The sequence below is a fragment of the Hemiscyllium ocellatum genome, chromosome 30, assembly GCF_020745735.1.
Source record: "Hemiscyllium ocellatum isolate sHemOce1 chromosome 30, sHemOce1.pat.X.cur, whole genome shotgun sequence".
NCBI classification, from domain to species: Eukaryota; Metazoa; Chordata; class Chondrichthyes; order Orectolobiformes; family Hemiscylliidae; genus Hemiscyllium; species Hemiscyllium ocellatum.
Genome location: NC_083430.1, coordinates 3,181,394 through 3,202,000, shown reverse-complemented (window position 1 = coordinate 3,202,000; position 20,607 = coordinate 3,181,394). Strand labels below are relative to the sequence as shown.

The 20,607-nt window shown below is 44.1% G+C and overlaps 1 protein-coding gene across 2 annotated transcripts in view; it reads left to right on the top strand.

Moving 5' to 3' along the window:
* Positions 1-20,607, top strand: part of LOC132830060 (interleukin-6 receptor subunit beta-like) — a 151,675-nt gene that overhangs the window by 24,520 nt on the left and 106,548 nt on the right. The gene's annotated exons all lie outside the window — the stretch shown is intronic.

Here is a 20,607-nt window from a genome sequence, read left to right as displayed (position 1 = left end):
TCTGACTCAAATTGCATGTCAGTTTTTAATTGGGTGTGGATAACCTGGACTAAGAATATTCAATCTCGATTAAATATTCTTCCTTGATATTTTGAGACTCTCTGGACATTATCTACAATGTCACACAACCAGTCCTCTACCACGCAGAGATTGCTCTGCTTTCTCTGCTCTATATTGCTGTCATTCTGTAGCCAAAGTCCAGTGACTGATCAGTAGCTGCTTAATTCAGAGGCCTTTCAAAAGCACATCACCCCTTCCACTGGTCCAACATGACCCAAGCAATTCCAGTCAATTCAACTGAAAACATCATGCTCCCAATAACTCTCCTGCAGCATATAGGAAATCACAGATGTTATAAATGGTAATGGTTATTAGTCCTGGATATTCTGTTCCTACCCCTGGTTAAGGAGTCATCTACTACAATAAGGAAAGATGATCTCTTAGAAGGATCCTCAAAGAAGGCTTTGTGGGTAAAACTTAGAAATGTTAAGATGGCAGCTATTTCACTGGAAGTGTATTATAGGCCATCAAAGAATTAGCAGGAAATAGAGTAAATATGTACACAGTTCATAGAGGTTTGTAAGGGGAACAATTGGTAATTATACGAGGGGATTTCAAATTTCACAACGTAAATTGGGATAGTCATGGTGCTAAGGGTTGAGAGGGTGCTGACATCTTGAAATATATCGGGAGAGGGTTTTGTATCAGTACACAGAGGGCCAACAAGGGTTGGCTGGATCTTACTCTGGGGAAAGAAGTGGCAGTGGGGGAACATTTTAGCGTTAGACTACAACCTGGTTTGGTTTAAATTTGGTCTGGACAAATTAAAATATGGCCTGCAAAAGACGGCTTTGGAGTGGAGAAGGGCAGATTTTATTAAAATAAAACAGGATCAGGCCACAGGAGACTGGGAACAGCTCATTGTCGGTAAGTCTACAGAGCAATGCAGGGTGGGATGGGGTGCATTCAGGAAGGAGCTGAGGAGAATACAGGTCCAGCATGTGATAGCAAAGGTCCAGAGACAGTATATTCCTGTTATGGTGAAAAGAAAAGCCTGGTAGATGTAGGGAATGCTGGATGACTAGAGGAATTGAGGTTTTGGTTAAGAAAAAGAAGGAATCGCGGGTGAGGTATAGACAGGTCAGAGTGAGTGAATCCTTAGAGTATAAAGGCAGTAGGAATATACGTAAGAGGGAAATCAGGAGGGCAAAAAGGGGACATGAGATAGCTTTGGCAAATCGGGTTAAAGAGAATCCAAAGGATTCTTATACATACATTAAGAATACGGCCCCTCAGAGATGAGCAAGGCAGCTTTTGTGTGGAACCACAGGAAATGGGGGAGATACTAAACAAGTATTTTGCATCAGTTTTTACTGTGGAGAAGGACATGGAAGATCTAGAATGTGGGATGATGGATGGTGATATTTTGAAAAATGTCCATATTACAGAGGAGGAGATGCTGGATGTCTTGAAATGCATAAAAGTGGATAAATCCCCTGCATCAGGTCAGGTGTATCCTAGAACTCTGTGAGAAACTAGGGAAGTGATTGCTGGCCCCTTACTTAGATATTTGTATCATCAATAATCACAGGTGAGGTGTTGGAAGACTGGAGCCTTTCTAATGTGGTGTCACTACATAAGAAAGGTGGTAGAAATAGCCAGAGAACTATAGACCAGTGAGCCTGACATTGATGGTGGGCAAGTTGTTGGGGCGAATCCTGAGGGACAGGATTTGCATGTATTTCGCAAGACAAGGACTACTTAGGGATAGTTAACATGGCTTTGTCATGTCTCACAAACTTTTTTGAGTTTTGTGAAGAAATAACAAGAGGATTGATGAGGGCAGAGTGGTGGACGTGATCTATATGGACTTCAGTAAGGCCTTTGGCAAGGCTCCCCATGGGAGAATTGTTAGTAAGGTTAGAGCTCATGGAATACAGAGAGAAACTAGCCATTTGGCTTCAACTGGCTTGAAGGTAGAAGTAAGAACTTGGTTGTGGAGCATTGCTTTTCAAACTAGAGGCTTGTGACCAGTAATGTGCTGCAAGGATCGTTTCTGGGTCCATTACTTTTTGTACTTTATATAAATGATTTGGATGTGAACATAGGAAGTATAGTTAGTACGTTTGCAGATGATACCAAAGTTGAAGGTGTAGTGAACAGCGAAGAAGGTTACCTCAGATTACAGTTGGATCTTGATCAGATGGGCCAGTGGACTGAGGACTGACAGATGGAGTTTAATTTGGATAAATGTGAGGTGCTTCAGTTTGGAAAAGCAAACCGGAGCAGGACTTATACACTTAATGATGAGGTCCTAGGGAGTGTTGCTGAACAAAGAGACCTTGGAGTGCAGGTTCAGAGCTCCTTGAAAGTGGAGTCGCAGGTAGATAGGATAGTGAAGAAGGTGTTTGGTATGCTTTCCTTTGAGTATAGGAGTTGGGAGGTCATGTTGCATCTGTATAGGACATTGGTTAGGCCACATTTGGAATATTGCGTGCAATTCTGGTCTCCTTCCTATTGGAAGGATATTTTGAAACTTGAAAGGGTACAGAAAAGATTTACAAGGATGTTGCCAAGGTTGGAGGATTTGAACTATAGGGACAGGCTGTACAGGTTGGGGCTGTTTTTCCCGGAATGACCTGATAGAGACTTATAAAATTATGAGAGGCATGGATAGGATAAACAGACAAAGTCTTTTCCCTGAGGTGGGGGAGTCCAGAACTAAAGGTCATAGGTTTAGGGTGAGAGGGGAAAGATATAAAAGGAGCAATCTTTTCATGCAGAGGGTGGTGCATGTATGGGAGCTGCCAGAGGAAGTGGTGGAAGCTAGTACAATTGCAACATTTAAAAAGCATCTGGATGGATATATGAATAGGAAGAGTTTAGAGGGATATGGGCCAAGCATTGGCAAATGGGATTAGATTAGTTTAGGATGTCTGGTCGACATGGACGAGTTGGACTGAAGGTACTGTTTCCGTGCTGTACTTCTTTATGACTCTATGTACCATTTAGAAGGAAATCAAGGAGCAATAGGTTTAGAGAACCCTGGATGTTTAGGCCAGTTCAGGACTGGATAAGGAAGAGGAGTAGGGTTTTTCCCAACTCCAAAGGGAGCAATTCAGCTGTGACCCTAGAGGAATACAAGAAGTGCAGGGCGGAACTTAAGAAAGCAATTAGAGAAGGGCATGAGAAAGGATTTGTGAACTGGATTAGGGAGAATCATAGAGATCTACAGCATGAAAACAGACCCTTTGATCCAACTCTTCATGCCGACCATGTATCCTAATTATATCGAGTCTATTTGCCAGTATTTGGCCCATATTCTTCTAAATGCTTCTGACTCATATACCCATCCAGATGTCTTTTAAATGCTGTAATTGTACCAGCCTCCACCACTTTCTGTGGCAGCTTGTTCCATACACACACCACCCTCTGCATGAAAAGGTTGCCCCTTCTCTTTGGTCTTCACTCTGGAAAAGGAGAATGTCAGCACAGAATTCAGGAAATGGTATTGTGAGGAACCTGCACAGTATGACATAGGAACGGGGAGGTATTAGAGTCTTTGACTGGTTTAAAACAGATCAATTTCCTGGCCAGATGAATTTCATCCCAGCCTGCTGTGGGAGATGAGGCAGGGAATTGCAGGGTCTCTGACACAAGTTTTTAATTCCTCTCTGGCCACAGGGAAAGTGTCAGAAGACTGGAAAATGGCTAATATGGTTTCACTTCTTAAACCAGTGAGTCTCATGTCAGTGGTAAGGACACTATTGGGCAGGACATTCTGAACCAGCAAATTAATACCCAGTTGGAAAGGCATGGATTAATTAGGGATAGTCAGCATGACTTTGTCAGAGGGTGATCATGAAATTTGTTAGGACTTTTTGTAAATATGATCAAATGTGTGATAAGGGAAGTTCAGTTGATGTAGTTTATATAGATTTTAGCAAAGTGAGGCTTTGTGAGTGGAGCTAAGAAATAAAAGGGAATGGTGTCGTTATTGGGGCGTTACTATAGGCCCGCAAATAGTCAATGGGAATTTGAATAACAAATATGCAGAGAGTCTGGGGAGACTTGCGGGAGCAATGGTTGTCATAGGGGATTTTAATTTTCCTAACATAGACGCTAACTGCCTTAACATTAGGGGCTTAGATCTCAGCTGGGGTGGAATTTGTAAAGTGCGTTCAGGGAAGTTTCCTCAAGTAGTATCCAGAGGGACCTACTTGGGAAGGGGCAAAACTCCACTTACTTTCAGTAAATAGGACAGGACAGGTGACTGAGTTGGCAGTGAAAGAGCACTTTGGGACCAGTGACCATGAAGGGCAGCACAGTGGCTCATTGATTAGCACTGCTGCCTCACAGCGTCAGGGACCCCAGTTTGATTCCAGCCTCGGGTGACTGTCTGTGTGGTGTTTGCATGTTCTCCCTGTGTGGGTTTCCTTTGGGTGCTCTAGTGTCCTCTCACAGTCCAAAGATGTGTGGTTAGGTGAATTGGCCATGCGAAATTGCCCATAGTGTTCAGGGTTGTGTAGGTTAGGTGCATTAGTGTAGAGAGTGGGGGAATGGGTCTAGGTGGGATACTATTCGGAGGGTCAGTGTGGACTTGTTTAGCCAATTGAACTGTTTCCACACTACAGGGATTCTATGAATTAGTTTTAAAATACTTATGGAAAAAGACAAAACTGGTCCACAGGTTCAAGTTCGAAATTCAAGTTATAAAGATGAATATTGATGGAATTAAACAGGAACTTGCAGGGGTTAATTGGAGGAGTATGTTTGCAGGTAAAGAGACCTCTGGCAAGTGGGAGGCCTTTAAAAGTGAGATAGCGAGAGTTCAAGGTCCATATGGTCCTGTGAGGATGAAAGGCAAGGTTGACAGAAATAGCTAACTTTGGATGACAAGAAATATTAAGGCTTTGACCAGAAAAAAAAGGAGGTATGGTTCAGGTACAGGCAGCTGGGATCAAGGGAATCCCTGGAGGTCAGTGGAAGATACAGGGGTTTACTGAAGAATGAAATCAGGAGAGTGAAAAGGGAGCATGAGATGGCCTTGGCTGAGAAGATTAGGGTGAAGCCAAAGAGGTTCTTTAAGTATATTAAAAGAAAAAGAATAATTAGTGAGAGAATGGGACCAATCAAGGACCAAAGTATACATATATGTGTAGAATGGCAGGAGATGGGCGAGATCACCGTGGAGAAAAACGTGGAAACGTGGAAACTTGGGGACAGTCCATATCACAGTAGATGAGATGTTGGATGTATTAGAATGTATGAAGATGGATAAATCTCCTGGTCCTGACCAGATATATCTAAGAACATTGCAAGAGGCTAGAGAAGAAATTGTAGGGGCCCTGACTAGTGTTGTTTTATCATTGTTAGCCACCGGGGAGGTCCCGGAAAGCTGGAGGGTAGTGAATGTTGTGCCCTTAATCAAGAAAGACTACAAAGAAATTCCTGGGAACTATAGACCAGTAAGCTTAACACCTGTAGCAGGTAAGTGACTTGAGAAGATTCTAAGAGATAACATGTACATGTATTTGGAAAAATCTTCGAGTAAAAAATGAGGTCTGCAGATGCTGGAGATCACAGCTGCAAATGTGTTGCTGGTCAAAGCACAGCAGGTTAGGCAGCATGTCAGGAATAGAGAATTCGACGTTTCGAGCATAAGCCCTTCCTGATGAAGGGCTTATGCTCGAAACGTCGAATTCTCTATTCCTGAGATGCTGCCTAACCTGCTGTGCTTTGACCAGCAACACATTTGCAGCATGTATTTGGAAAGACAGAGTTTGATTAGGAATAGTCAGCATGAGTGGGAGATCATGCCTCACAAATTTGTTAGAGTTCTTTCAAGTGACCAGGTAGGTTTATGACGACAGGGTGGTAGATGTAGTCTATATGGATTTCAATATGCCTTTGATAAGGTTCCACATGGTAGGTTGCTCTGGAAGGTCGGATTGCATGGGATCCAGGTATATCTGGCAAATTGGATACACAGTTGGTTTGATGGTAGGAAACAGAGGGTAGTATTGGAAGGACGCTTGTCAGACTGGAGGCCTGTGGCTTGTGGAGTGCCTCAGGAGTTGGTGCTGAGCCCATGCTGTTTGTTATCTATATCCATGATTTTGATGAGAATGTACAAGGCATGATTAAGAAGTTTGCAGGTGACACTAAAATAGACAGTGTCATGGACAGTGAAATAGCAACAGAACCTTCTTCAGCTGGGGAAGTGTATCGAGAAATGGCAAATGGATTTTAATATAGATAAGTGTAAGGTCTTGCATTTTGGAAAGTCAAATCAAGGTCAGAGTTTCATGGTGAGTGGTAGGGCCTTCAGAAGTGTAGTGGAACAGAGAGACCTTGGAGTTCAGGTCCACGGTTCTCTGAAGGTGGAGTCATAGGTAGACAGGGCAGTGAAGAAGGCTTTTGGCACACTGGCTTTTATCAGGCAGTGCTTTGAGTATCAAAGCTGGGAAGTTATATTGCAATTATATAGGACATTAATGAGGCCACACTTGGAGTACTGTACTCAGTTTCAGCTACCTTACAATAGGAATAATGTTACTAAACTGGAAAGAGTGCAGGAGAAATGCATCAGGATGTGCCATAAACCAATGGTCTGAGTTATGGGGAGAAGTTGGACAGGCAAGGACTTTTATCTTTAGAGTGTAGGAGTCCAAGTGGGGATCTTACAAAAGTGTATAAAATCATGAGAAGCATGGATAGGGTGAATGCACTCAGTCTTTTTCCCAGGTTTGGTGAATCGAGGACTAGAGGGCACCAGTTTAAGGTTAGACAGGAAAGAATAAAAGGGAACCTGAGGGGTAACCTTTTTACACAGAGGGTGGTATGTATATGTTATGAGCTGACAGCAGAAGTGGTTGAGGTGGATATATTAACAACATTTAAAAGGCATTTGGACAGATATATGGATAGGAAAGTTTAGAAGGATTTGGGCCAAGTACAGAGAAATGTGGTTAGCATTGTTGTGGGGAAAGGCACCAGTCTCTGAGTCAGAGTCGGAGTTCAATGACAAAGTTTATTGTACAAGGAAATACCGGAACTCTGGGGAGAGTGTTCAGCTGTGAGCCTTCTCTCGACCCGGAACACATGTCAAGATATTTTTGTACATCGTGTGATACAATAGGTCAGTGATGAGATTATTGTCTTTGTAACATGGTTTGTTTATGGCAATCATTGCAGAATCATTTCGATACAGTCATTATCAGTTCCACCGCAGCCTTTGTTAATTTCCATGTGGTTATTGTTAGTTTCAGTGCAGACATTGTCAGTTTCAATGTCTGCACGGAAGTCCATTGCTGTAGTAATGGGCGCTAATCGCTGTTCCTAAAAAGGATAATTACTGCAGCCCTGGCTATTAGCATTTTGTATTGAGTCTGTATCAAGCTGTTAGCACTTCTATAAGAGGTGTTGGCTGGACCCAAACACTTCAGCGGTAGTGTTCGCTACTCATGTGTATTATCTCCTCCAACTTCCTTAAACTAACCAACTGGGTTGTGTGTGCATTGTGCTGCCATTCAGATGGCCCCAGGCAGTGTCTGTGCATGCTCTGCAGTTTCTCTCTATATTGTGATCTGGTGGCCACCTTGTGTGTCAAGTTGGCCAACTGATGGCTCAGTGACCATCTTGTGTGCCTAGTGTCAACCTATCCCATGCTATCTCCCTCTTCACTCCCCCTTTTGTGGTCAAGGAGGTGACTTCGAAGATCTTCCGCAGACCACCCAACTTAAATGTGGAGGGAAGTCATCTCTAGGAGCTCCCCCTCCCAAGGGGTACCATGGAGTGCCAGTTTCACTGGAGCCACTTCCGTGGTGACACGTGCTGCTAGTACAGTTCTCATCAGTAGCACCTTACAGCAGAGTTTTAAACCCCCGAGGCCCACACAGAATACCAGCATGAGTGCAATGAGGAAAACTATCGCGTGTGCCAAATGGGGTCCCCAAGATTTACCTGGCAACCAATTTAGCCAGCTGTCTGTAATTGTGGTTCCCTGTCAAAAACTGTCTAGCTGGTCTCATATTATTGATGGCTTCTGTAATATTATAAGAAGCATCAATAATATGGGTACCGACAATTATACAAACTCCCCCTTGCTGTGCTAATTGATAACCCACCGCATAACGTGTCTGCTGTGTGTAGAGTCTGAGTTTAGCCAGCTCTGCGTTAATTGCTTCCAGAGCTTTCGAGGTACTGTTGCCTAGGATAGTCAGGCCACATATAAGATAATTTTGGTTTTTAGCACTGACAACTCCTGCTGCGCCTCCCAAAGATAGAGATCCCAGGAATCCATATCCCAATGATGTGTTGAACGGGTATGTCCATGTGGCAGAGCTGACGTGGGTGCCATTGCACTGATCATATATGAATTGTCTGCCAGCTGTCACATTCAAGCATGCCTGTTTGCTGCAGGTGCAGATAAACTATCCTCTAGTGACCATACACTGCTGATAAGTGCACTGAGTCTGGACGTATGAGTCATTTTTGGGAACCAGGGCATAAATGCATCCCCATCCCTGTCCTGTGAAACAGAGTGGGTAATTACCGGGTTTTAAATGGGTCTTCCCTTCCCTAGGCTGGGGGGGGCCTGGCCCCATGGGCCGGTGGTCCTGTCCAGCTGCACACATTTACCCTGGAGTCCCCTATCTCAGACTTTACACGGCACTCCTGAGGTGTCTTCTGTGTACAGGTCGCAAGGGGACCACACTGGGGTAGCCACAAATCGAGATTCCACTGATTGTGCCAGTGGGTAGCAGACAGTTTTGTTCCCATGCAAGCTTAGATGGGTTTTATAGAAGAGGTTATCCTCAAAACCTGGCATGCTTCCAACAGTTGTGACACTTAAATACAATGAAACACAGGTATATACATGTTGCAGTTAAAATAGAGTTAACAGTTAAAGTCTTTGTCCCCGTTAGGAGGTGCAGTCGTGCCTTGTTCAGTGCTCTCCCCGGGATGACTGTCCACCTTTTCTGCTTGCACCTGGGGAATTGTAAATGACATTAGTTTGGTCATTGGAGTCATTAAATGGTTTTAGTTGGGTCTGATGCTTCCATGTGCCTTTTCCTTTAATATCTATGTAGGCACAGGTGTTCCCCCCTATTACCATGTCTTATGGCCCCATACATTGCTCCAGTTCCCTCAGAGCCAGCCCTCCAAGTGAACAGGATGTTTGACACTCCTGTTTTTGTCTGTCAGCTAAAGCCCCCAGATTAGATCAAGTCAACAGCCCCAATTCTGAATATTTCCTAAAGTTGAATTCCTATTGAAATCCTAAAGTTTAGGCCCAGTATAAATTCTATGAGGCCCACCTGCTGGATCTTGTTACAATCAAAACGTTCCTCCCTCTCAGCGTCTGAGGACATGTGCCGGATCCATTTTGTTTTATAGCTTGTGCAGAGGCATTTTCGCACCAAGTCAGGTTTCTCCAACTTTGCCTCTGATATGGGTGGTAGGCAGTGGACGGTGGGTGGTGCACAATAGCTTGCCTCATGCCTGGAGCTTCTTGGAAGAAATTCATTCTCTTCTTCTATTTTCAACACAAAAGTGTTGAGTTGCTGATACCTACCATATCTATCTCAAATTCCAAGGTATCTTCAATGCTTGCAGAGAGAGGCATGGTGGCTCAGTGGTTAGCAGGTCCCAGGTTCAATTCCAAGCCTCAGGCGACTGTCTGTGTGGAGTTTGCACATTCTCCCCGTGTCTGTGTGGGTTTCCTCTGGGAGCTCCAGTTTCCTCCCACAGTCACAAAGATGTGCAGGTCAGGTGAATTGGCCATGTTAAATTGCTCATACTGTTAGGTGCATTAGTCTGAGGGAAATGGGTCTGGGTGGGTTAATCTTCGGAGGATCAGCATGGACTGGTTGGGCCGAAGGGCCTGTTTCCACACTGTAGGAAATCTAATCTAATAAAAATGGAGAACCCATGAGTTCTGACACCATCGGAAAGATTCTTGAGGAACTGGGCCATGTTTTGCCCTCGCCCTGTTTGCGAGATTGCAGCTTTCATATGGTCCATATGCTTGTCACATCTACCTTAACTTTATATGTCACTGCACCTGACTTCACATTGACCATGCCTCTTAGCCATGCAAGGCCATTCCCATGGCTCCTGCACCAGACTTCATCCCCTGAAATAAGCTGTCTCTCTCACCTAGCAGAGTCTTATGTCCAGCGTTGGTGTTCCTGATGCCGTTCCACCCTCTTCCAACCAAGGACGGGAAGATTATACTTAACTTCCCCATTAGCAACTCTGCTGGAACTATCCAGTCATTTCATGAGTGGTAACCCTATAATCAAAGAGGAACAGGGACAGTTTAGGGTCTAGTGAAGCTGTAGGCTGTAGGCTGTAGGCTGGACTGCTTTTTCTGCCAGACCATTGGATAATTGATGGCATGGAGCTGTCCTTAGAAGTTGAATACAATTCAACTTTAGGAAATACTCAAATTGCCTGCTGCTAAATGATAGTCTGTTATCTGTGACCAACAATCCTGGGAATCTGTGTTGTGCAAAAGATGAGCATAGTTTTTCTATTATCTTCTATGTGTTTGACAAATTAACTCTGTGCACATCCAGCCACTTTGAGATGGTGTCCATAACAACTAAGAATCTTAAGCCCATGAAAGGACCCACATAACTGAAATGTAACCAAGTCCAGGGTGTAACCAGCTATTCCCATGAATGTGGGAATTGTGTGACCAAACTTTCCTTCTCTATCTCGTTGTCCTTGAGGCATATGCTATTCTACCTTCAACTCCACTGGTCCATCTTTGAGCTAATACTACCCCAATGCTGTTTGCAGAGGCATTGCATGTAATACCATATCTTGCTTGGCATCATAGCGCACCAACATCTTTGAGGATGATAGCTGTTTCTTCACTTCCCTGAAAGCTAGAGCTTGGATATGTGACCATTTCTGAGGGTGATCAGTTTTTAAGAGAATTTGTGAAGGTACCAGAATGAAAGGTCAGGTTATGTTTGAAATTTCCATGATAATTCACCTGCCTGAGGAAAGACCTAAGCTTCGCTACAGATGTGAGAGCTGCGGCACCCTTGGTTACCCTCACTTTATTTTTCAATGGTTGTAACCTGGTCTTTTTGATTCTGTAGACCAAGGGCGTCACTTGGCATGCATGAAACACACATATTTCCATTCTAATGTGGACACTGGCCTCAGTGAAATGCCGAAGGTCTATGTTCTAATTGGTCTTTCTTGTTATTGGCATGTCATCTGGATAAATGGTGACCTGGGGTAGACCTTTGTAAAATGTTCTCCATTGTCCACTGAAAGATTGCAAAGATTGACAATACCTCAAACTGTAGTCTCGTATATTGGTACAAAGCTTTATAGGTATTAATTGTAACATGCCTCTTGGAATGCTCATATAACCGCAATTGCAAGTACACATGGCTCATGTCCAGCTTCATGAAGATAGCGCCCCCCCCCCCCCGCCATCTTGGTGTAAGCATCCCTCAATGCAAGGGATTGGGTATTTATCCAGCAACAAAAATCATTTTACTCTTTGCTTAAAATCCTCACAAAGGTGAACTGAGCCTCCGGTTTCACAATCGGCATGACTGGTGCTGCCCATTTCGTAAACTTGACAGGTTTGATGATTCCTTCACTGTCCAGATTTCTGCCTCTACTTTTGTATTTAAGGCCGTGGGTGGGCCTTGCAGAATGGTGGAATTACTTCCTGGTCAACATGTAAGGTGGTCTTGAGTCCTTTGATCGTCCCTAGACCTTTCTGAAAAACCACCAGGTATTTAATTAGGACTTCACTCAGGTAGCCATTTTCTAATTGAAAAATATTGAGCCAAGCCAGGTGAAACTTTCTCTCCCAATTTCAACCCATCAAGTTTGGCCTTAACATTTCTTTACAATCAATAGCAACTGAACCAGCTCCTTCTCATAAGAGAGTGGAACTGAAGTTGTACCCCTAATCTGCCAAAGTCTTGTGCGAACTTAAGGGTTGGAGTCCAAAAGGAATTTTATTAAAGCCCGGTTCTGCGATCACTGAAACAGCTGCATCTGGATGACCTCCATTAGAACCAGGTGACCATTTAACTAGATGTTTATTTTGATTGGTTCTGATGTTGCTAAGCAATTTGACTGTTCCAAACCAGATGTAGGTACTTTTTCTAGGGTGTGCACTCTCCCGAATACTGTCTTGAGTCCACAAGCTGGCAGCAATTACAGTTGCTTGCTGGCCTGGAATCTGAAGAAAATCTTAAGTGTTTGGCCGATGCTTGCCTTTGTTTTGTGGCTTTGCTTGGGCTGATGTAGAGTCCCTTTGTTCAGGCCAAGTCCTGAGTGAGTCCATGTAATTGCCTTCACCCAAGTCATGTTTCCCAACCTTAATGAGACTGGTGAGCGTCCCCACTTTGATTGGAACACCATGCAACTCATGGGCTCCACTTGCCACATTTTTCAATGATAAAGCCAGTTGTCGTGCCTGTTTGAAATCCATCTGGGCTTCACCTAGTAAGCACTTTTGCCTGGTTACGTCATTAATCCCACATACCAAATGGCCTCTCAGAATCTCATGAAGGGTTAAACCAAATTTGCAGTCATCTTAACCCAATCAAAAATGCCGATATGGATTCCCTTGCTTCTTAAATTGCCCAGTAAAAGTGATAGCATCTCAGATTAGAGGAGGTTCGGTGTCACAATATTTCTTAACTAAATCTGTCAGCTCTTGAAAGGTTTTAATATCTGGTGCCTCAGGGAAATTGAGGCTCATAATAACTCAAAAGGCTCTGGGTCCTCAGGAGAATTTTTCATTGCTTTTCATCTGCCCCAATGCAATTTTCCCAGAAAAAAAATGCATTTTTTCCAGAGACTGAGTCCAGTCTTTGATGACTACATTAGCAGGTAGGGCATTTCATGCCCTTATCACTCCCTGAGTAAAGAACCTGCCTCTGACATCTGTCTTAAATGTACCACCCCTCAATTTGTAGTTATGCCCCCTCGCACAAGCTGACGTCATCATCCTAGGAAAAAGACTTTCACTGTCCACCCTCTCTAATCCTCTGATCATCTTGTATGTCTCTATCAAATCCCCTCTTAGCCTTCTTCTGTCCAATGAGAACAGACCCAAGTCTCTCAGCCTTTCCTCATAAGACCTTCCCTCCAGATCAGGCAGCATCCTGGTAAATATCCTCTGCACCTTTTCCAATGCTTCCACATCCTTCCTGAAATATGGGGACCAGAACTGTACACAATATTCCAAATGTGGCTGCACTAGCATTTTGTATAGTCGCAGCGTAATATTGTGGCTCCGGAACTCAATCCCTCTACCAATGAAATCTAACACATCATATGCCTTCTTAACAGCACTATCAATATGGGTGGCAACTTTCAGGGATCTATGTACATGATTAGATTAGCTTACTTATAGTGTGGAAACTGGCCCTTCGGTCGTACCGACCCGCCAAAGCGCAACCCATCCATACTCCTACATTTACCCCTTCACCTAACACTATGGGCAATTTAGCATGGCCAATTCGCCTGACCTGCACATCTTTGGATTGTGGGAGGAAACTGGAGCACCCGGAGGAAACCCACGCAGACACGGGTAGAATGTGAAAACTCTACACAGTCAGTCGCCTAAGGCGGGAATTGAACCTGGGTCTCTGGCGCTGTGAGACAGCAGTGCCTTCCACTGTGCCACCGTGCTGCCCACCCACTGTGCCACTGTGCTGCCCACTCATTGTGCCACCATGCTGCTCACATGGACTCCAAGTTTCCTCTGCACATCCACACTATCAAGAATCTTTCCATTGACCCAGTACTCTGTCTTCCTATTATTCTTCCCAAAGTGCATCACCTCACATTTAGCTGCACTGAACTCCATTTGCCACCTCTCAGCCCAATTCTGCAGTATGTCCAAGTCCCCCTGCAACCTGCAACATTCTTCCAAACTGTCCACTACTCCACCGACATTAGGATCATCTGAAAATTTAATAATCCATCCATCTATGCCTGCGTCTAAGTCATTTATAAAAATGACAAACAGCAGTAGTCCCAAAACAGACCCTTGTGGCATACCACTAGTAACCGGACTCCAGGCTGAATATTTTCCATCAACCACAACAGGCTTTCTTTCAGAAAGCCAGTTTCTAATCCAAACTGCTAAATCACCCTCAACTCCATGCCTCTGCATTTTCTCCAACAGCCTACCATGTGGAACCTTATCAAAGGCTTTACTGAAGTCCATGTATACCACGTCAACTGCCCTACCCTCATCTACATACTTGCTCACCTTCTCAAAAAACTCAATGAGGTTTGTGAGACACGACTTGCCCTTGACGAAACCATATTGACTATCTGATATCAAATTGTTGCTTGCTAGATGATTATAAATCTTATTTCTCATAATCCTTTCCGAAACCTTTCTGACAACAGAAGTAAGGCTCACTAGTCTGTAATTACCTGGGTCATCTCTCCTGCCCTTCTTAGACAAGGGCACAACATTCGCAATCCTCTAGTCCTCTGGTACTAAACCTTAGACAGATTACTCAAATATCAAAGCCAAAGGCTCTGCTATTTCATCCCTAGCTTCCCAGAGAATCCTCGGATAAATCCCATCCGGCCCAGGGGACTTGTCCACTTTCATTCCTTCTAGAATTGATAACACCTGTTCATAACTAACCTCGATCCTTTCTAGTCTAATATCTCGTACCTCATTCGTCTCCTCTACAATATTCTCCTTTTCCTGAGTGAAAACTGATGAGAAATGTTCATTTAGCACCTCTCCGATCTCCACAGGGTCCACACTCAACTTCCCACTTCTGGCCCTATTCCTACCCTAGCCATCCTTTTATTCCTCTCATACCAATAGAAAGCTTTAGGGTTCTCCTTTATTCTATTTGCTAAAGACTGCTTGTGTCCTCTCTTTGTTCTTCTTAACTCTCTCTTTAAATCCTTCCTGGCTGTTTTGTAACTCTCCATCAACTCACCTGAACCATCTTGCTTCATCAACACATAAGCCTCCTTTTTCTGCTTAACAAGAGATGCAATTTCTGTAGTAAACCATGGTTCCCTTACCTTATCACTTCCTCCCTGCCTGACAGGGACATACCTATCAATATCTGTTCTTGATGTCAGAAATGCTTACCCTAACTCAAAAATGACTAATTTAAGCACATTTCTGCACGAGTGTGTTTTTCTCTCATTGCCACTTTTGAAATAACTCTGGTATCCTATTACCAAGTCACCGTTTATTTACACATGGAGAATCCTTGACACTGGTTGAACTACTTTAGAACCAGCTTTCAGAATAAACATGATGTTGAGCACTCCTGTTTATATCTGTCAGCCAGGGCTCTCCAATTGGACCAGATTAGCAGCCATAATCGAGGAACTCATATTCCGAGGTACACCTGGCTGACCTTGTTCCAATCACAGGACTGGAAAAATTTCAGGCTGTAAGAGCTGCTCCTTTTTTTGAGGTATTTTAGGTGCTAGAGGTGATTTCTTCAAATTCCAGGAGCAGTAATTACTATTTTATATGCTGTTGCATTGTTTTTGAACTTTGGGGAAAAAAAGTCAAAACAACAGCAGTTTTGAAAGGGAGAAGTACAGACAAAGGGAGCACATGGTGAGAACAGTGCAGGAGAGAGAGAGAACTTGCACAGTTACTGCCTTTGCTGTTTTTGAATTCATGTGTCCCTGGACATCGGAGTCCATCTGGGAAAATTAACAAACAGTGAATTTCACAACTAATCTTGGAGGAACCGGTTTGGGTGAAATTCACAACACAGAATCAGATAAGCTAATTCTTGTTTTAAGTCTGTCCAAGAGAAAGGCTGTATTAGTGAATACAGTGGGTTCTTTCCTTGATTGTATGCTTTTGGAGGTAAGTCTCTTGACTAAACTTAAAATATAAGCCATAGCTATTAATTTAACGTGGTGCAGTGTTTTGTCGAGGAATAAGACGGTGTTATTTTTCTGTGTCTGTAAATTGTGAAGGAGCAAAAGTGACCTTTGCAGTGATATATATTTCTTGTCAGATGTGGAAGTTTAAAGAGAGTTTAAGGGTTATTGCGGATTATATCTCCCATAAATGCTGTTGGATGCGAATCTTATCGGATCGAATGGATCGGTTGGAGAGACAGATAGAAGCGATGAGGAATTTGCAACAGCAACAGTATGTGATGGATGGCAGTTATAGGGAGGGGGGGAAAGGTCTCAGATACAGTCACATTGATGGGTTAACTCCAGGAAGGGTAAGAGACGTCAGCACCTAGGACAGGTGTTTTTTGTGGATATACCCATTTCAAACAGAAATGCTGTTTTGGAAAATGTAGGGGGTGATGGATTCTCAGAAGAACGTAGCACAAACAGCCAATTTTCTGGTATTGAGACTGGCTCTAATGCAACGAGGGGTACATTGGCTTCCAAGAGATCAATTGTGTTAGGGGATTCTGTAGTCTGAGGTACAGACAGATGTTTCTGTGGCCAGCAGAGAAAAAGCAGCATGGTGTGTTGTTTCCCTGGTGCCAAGATCAAGGATGTCTCAGAGAGAGTGCAGAATGTTCTTACGGGGGAGAGGGGCCAGCAAAAGGTCATTGTCCACATTGGAACCAATGATATAGGAAGGGAAAAGGTTGAGATTCTGAAGGGAGATTACAGAGAGTTAGGCAGAAATTTAAAAAGGAGGTCCTCAAGGGTAGTAATATCTGGATTACTCCCAGTGCTACGAGCTAGTGAGGGCAGGAATAGGAGGATAGAGCAGATGGATGCATGGCTGAGGAGCTGGTGTATGGTAGAAGCATTCACATTTTTGGATCATTGGAAACTCTTTTAGGGTCAAAATGACCTGTACAAGAAGGACGGATTGCACCTAAATTGGAAGGGGCGGGGGGGGGAACCCAGGGAGATCGTGAGGAAAGAGATCAATCTGAGACGGGTACAGTTGAGAACAGAAGTGAATCAAACAGTCAGGGCAGGCAGGGACAGGGTAGGATTAATAAATTAAACTGCATTTATTTCAATGCAAGAGGCTTAACAGGGAAGGCAGATGAACTCATGGCATGGTTACGAACATGGGACTGGGATATCATAGCAATTACGGAAACATGGCTCAGGGATGGGCAGGACTGGCAGCTTAATGTTCCAGGATACAAGTGCTACAGGAAAGATAGAAATGGAGGCAAGAGAGGAGGGGGAGTGGCATTTTTGATAAGGGATAGCATTACAGCTGTGCTGAGGGAGGATATTCCCAGAAATACATCCAAGGAAGTTATTTGGGTGGAACTGAGAAATAAGAAAGGGATGATCACCTTATTGGAATTGTATTATGGACCCCCTAATAGTCAGAGGGAAATTGAGAAACAAATTTGTAAGGAGATCTCAGCTATCTGTAAGAATAATAGGGTATTAATGGTCGGGGATTTTAACTTTCCAAACATCGACTGGGACTGCCATAGTGTTAATGGTTTAGATGGAGAGGGATTTGTTAAGTGCGTACAAGACAATTTTCTGATTCAGTATGTGGATGTACCTACTAGAGAGGGTGCAAAACTTGACCTACTCTTGGTAAATTAGGAAGGGCAAGTGACTGAGGTGTCAGTGGGGGAGCACTTTGGGGCCAGTGACTGTAATTCTATTCATTTTAAAATCATGATGGATACCAGATCTAAAAGTTGAAGTTCTAAATTGGAGAAAGGCCAATTTTGATGGTATTAGGAAAGAACTTTTGAAAGCTGATTGGAGGCAGATAAAGGGACAGGTAAAGGGACGGTTAGAAAATGGGAAGCCTTCAGAAATGAGGTAACAAGAATTCAGAGAAAGTATATTCCTGTCAGGGTGAAAGGGAAGGCTGGTAGGTATAGGGAATGCTGGATGACTAAAGAAATTGAGGGGTTGGTTAAGATAAAGAAGGAAGCATATGTCAGGTATAGACAGGATAGATCGAGTAAATCCTTAGAAGAGTATAAAAGAGTATACTTAAGAGGGAAATCAGGAGGGCAAAAAGGGGACATGAGATAGCGTTGGCAAATAGAATTAAGGAGAAACCAAAGGGTTTTTATAAATATATTAAGGACAAAAGGATAACTAGGGAGAGAATAGGGTCCCTCAAAGATCAGCAAGGCGGCCTTTGTGTGGAGCCGCAGAAAATGGGGGAGATACTAAATGAATATTTTGCATCAGTATTTACTGTGGAAAACGATGTGGAAGATGTAGACTGTAGGGAAATAGATGGTGACATCTTGCAAAATATCCAGATTACAGAGGAGGAAGTGCTGGATGTCTTGAAATGATTAAAGATGGATAAATCCCCAGGACCTGATCAGGTGTACCTGAGAACTCTGTGGGAAGCTAGAAGTGATTGCTGGGCCTCTTACTGAGATATTTGTATCATCGATAGTCACAGGTGAGGTGCCAGAAGGCTGGAGGTTTGCAAATGTGGTGCCACTGTTTAAGAAGGGTGGTAAGGAAAAGCCAGGGTACTATAGACCGGTAAGCCTGACCTCAGTGGTGGGCAAGTTGTTGGAGGGAATTCTGAAGGACAGGATGTACATATATGTGGAAAGGCAAGGACTGATTCGGGATAGTCAACATCGCTTTGTGCATGGGAAGTCATGTCTCACAAACTTGATTGCATTTTTTGAAGAAGTAACAAAGAATTGATGAGGGCAGAGTAGTAGATGTGATCTATATAGACTTCAGTAAGGCGTTTGACAAGGTTCCCCATGGGAGACTGATTAGCAAGGTTAGATCTCATGGAATAAAGAGAGAACTAGCTATTTGGATACAGATTTGGCTCAAAGATAGAAGACAGAGGGTGGTGTGGGAGGGTTGTTTTTCAGACTGCAGGCTTGTGACTAGTGGAGTGCCACAAGAATCGGTGTTGGGTCCTCTACTTTTTGTCATTTCGTAAATTATTGTGATGCGAGCAGAAGAGGTACAGATAGTAAGTTTGCAGATGACACCAAAATTGGAGATGTAGTGGACAGTGAAGAGGGTTATCTCAGATTACAACAGGATCTTGGCCAGATGGGCCAATGGACTGAGAAGTTCCAGATGAAGTTTAATTCAGATAAATGCGAGGTGCTGCAGTTTGGGAAAGCAAATCTTAGCAGAACTTATACACTTAATGGTAAGGCCCGAGGGAGTGTTGCTTAACAAAGAGACCTTGGAGTGTAGGTTCATAGCTCCTTGAAAGTGGAGTTGCAGGTAGATAGGATAGTGAAGAAGGCATTTGGCTTTCCTTTATTGGTCAGAGTATTGAATACAGGAGTTGGGAGGTCATGTTGCGGCTGTACAGGACATTGGCCAGGCCACTGTTGGAATATTGTGTGCAATTCTGCTTTCCTTCCTATCAGAAAGATGTTGTGAAACTTGAAAGAGTTCAGAAAATATTTACATGGATGTTCCCAGGGTTGGGGGATTTGAGCTACAGGGAGAGGCTAAACAGGCCGGGGCTGTTTTCCCTGAAGCGTCGGAGGCTGAGGGATGACCTTACAGAAGTTTACAAAATCATGAGGGGCAAGGATAGGTTATATCGGCAAAGTCTTTTCCCTGGAGTGGGGGAGTCCAGAACTAGAGGGCATAGGTTTAGGGTGAGAGGGGAAAGATATAAAAGAGACCTAAGGGGCAACATTTTCATGCAGAGAGTGGTACGTGTATGGAATGAGCTGCCAGAGGCTGGTACAATTGCAACATTTAAGAGGCATTTGGATGGGTATATGAATAGGAACGATTTGGAGGGATATGGGCTGGGTACTCGCAGGTTGGACTAGATTGGGTTGGGATATCTGGTTAGCATGGACGGGTTGGACTGAAGGGTCTGTTTCCATGCTGTACACCACTATGACTCTGTGACTCTATAAACCAGATGAGGTTTTATTACAACTGGGTAAAAGTAAGGACTGCAGATGCTGGAAACCAGAGTCTAGATTAGAGTAGTGCTGGAAAAGCACAGCAGGTAAGGCAGCATCCGAGGAGCAGGAAAATCGACATTTCAGCCAAAAACCCTTAATCAGGAATGGAGGCAGGGAGCCTCCAGGGTGGAGAGATAAATGCAGAGGGGTGGGGGATGGGGGAGACGGTGGGGCTGGGGAAAAGGTAGCAAAGAGTACAATGGGTGGATGGGGGTGGGGATGGAGGTGATCGGTCAGAGGGGAGGGTGGAGCAGATAGATGGGAAGGGAGATTGGCAGGTAGGACAGGTCATGAGGTCGGTGCTGAGCTGGAGGTTAGGAACTGCGGTAAGGTGGAGGGGAGGGGAAATGAGGAAACTGGTGAAGTCTCCATTGATGCCCTTGGGTTGAATTGTTCCGAGACGGAAGGTGAAGCATGCTTCCTCCAGGCGCAGGGTGGTGAGGGAGCAGAGATGGAGAAGGCCCAGGACCTGCACGTCCTCGGCAGAGTGGAAGGGGAATTGAAATGTTGGGCCATGTGAAGGTGGGGTTGATTAGTGGGGGTGTCCTGGAGATGTTCTTTAAAGCGCTCTGCGAGAAGGCGTCCGGTCTCCCCAATGTAGAGGAGACTGCATCGGGAGCAACGGATACAATAAATGACATTGGTGGATGTGCTGAGGACATGCAGGTCCTGGGCCTCCTCTACCACCACTCCATCACCACCCGAT